Source organism: Sinocyclocheilus rhinocerous, unplaced genomic scaffold (assembly GCF_001515625.1).
Source record: "Sinocyclocheilus rhinocerous isolate Xijiao unplaced genomic scaffold, SAMN03320098_v1.1 scaffold1848, whole genome shotgun sequence".
Lineage (NCBI taxonomy): Eukaryota > Metazoa > Chordata > Actinopteri > Cypriniformes > Cyprinidae > Sinocyclocheilus > Sinocyclocheilus rhinocerous.
In genome coordinates this window covers 111,793-113,523 of record NW_015630592.1, presented here as the reverse complement: position 1 = coordinate 113,523, position 1,731 = coordinate 111,793, and the positions used below count along the sequence as shown (strand labels likewise).

At 28.0% G+C, this 1,731-nt stretch overlaps 1 protein-coding gene across 1 annotated transcript in view; it reads left to right on the top strand.

The window, feature by feature from the left end:
- Positions 1 to 1,731, top strand: part of ddah1 (dimethylarginine dimethylaminohydrolase 1) — a 16,423-nt gene that overhangs the window by 13,863 nt on the left and 829 nt on the right. The gene's annotated exons all lie outside the window — the stretch shown is intronic.

The window sequence follows — 1,731 nt, the reverse complement described above, 5'->3', positions numbered from 1 at the left end:
CACACTCACACACACACACTCACACACACACACACACACACACTCACACTCTCACACACTCACACTCACACTCACACACACACACACACACACTCACACTCACACACACACTTAAAGTTTAAAGTGTTATTTATCTAATTTATTTTTAATGCTAATACTATTTTACTATATATTTACATATTACATTACATCCTGAAATGTTGTGCTTTTTATATTTGTGTGTATCTATATACGTATATATATATATTAGTGCTGTTAAATGATTATTCGCGATTAATCGCATCCAAAATATAAGTTTTTGTTTACATAATATATGTGTGTATACTGTGTATATTTATTATGTATATATAAATACACACTCATACAGTATATATTTTGAAAATATTTATATATATTTACATGTATATGTTTATATTCATATAATTTATACTATATATAAATATATTTAATATATAAACATAACATATTTTATTTTCTTAAATATATACATGCATGTGTGTGTATTTATATATACATAATAAATATACAAAGAACACACACATATATTATGTAAACAAAAACTTTTATTTTGAATGCAATTAATCGCGATTAATCATTTAACAGCACTATATATATATATATATATATAATTACATAATCAATAATGACTAAATAATATATATAAAATCAATAATAATTAAAATACCAGTTATCTGAGCACATCATAAAATTTTGTGTTTTTTATTTGTATTTATCATGTATAAATCATAATTCATTGCATAACCCTACATAACATACATACCAAAACTTAAAAATCAAATCAAATCCAGTCAATCGATCTGTCTCATTCGATATAAATAAGTGACTTTAAAACTGTAGCTAAGATTACTAAAATAATTATTATAGCTAATATTACTATAATAGATACTAAAAAGAACTAAGGATAATATATGCAACTAGTCTGAGATGTGTAATCATCTGGTGATCCAGTGCTGGTTTGAAGCGTGAGTGAGTGTAACTCTTTAAGCTCAAGCGCGGTGTGTCTGGTGTTGATGTTGGCGTCACACAGCGCTGTAATAGTTGAGCTGATTGTGTGAAACAGTAAGAGATCTTGCGGTTATTTTCAGACTTGTGTGCTGGAGGACTCTTAGGAAAACACGGCTGGGCTTTTGGAGAATCTCCATGCAATGACACACATCTCTTTATGAGGCTTTGTGATGGTGTAATGTTGCTCTCGCGCGTTTGGATGTTAACGTCGTGAGCTCTGGATTACACAACGCTTCTGTGCGTTCATTAAAACCCAAAAACTGTTCGTGAAGATTACTGCATTGAATATTATCACACTTGGCATATAACAAAGCAGTGCACGTTTTGTGTTAAAACTGAATAAAAAGTTGATCACAAAAAACATTTACCTGGTAGAAGCCAAAAATGTGGAGAAAAAAAATATTTTATATAAATAACATTTATATAAATATTCATAGTATTTGTAAAATAGTTATATAATATAGTATTTCACATAAAAAGACAATTTCATGATGTGCTCAGAATTTTTATTTACATTTTATTCAGTAATTCATTTAATATTAAATATTATATGACATTATATTAATGTTTATATATATTATATGCATATATTATATATATATGTGTGTGTGTATATATGCATGTATGTATGTATGTGTATATATATATATATACGTGTGAGTGAGTGAGTGAGTGTGTGTGTGTGTGTGTGTGTGTGTGTGTGTG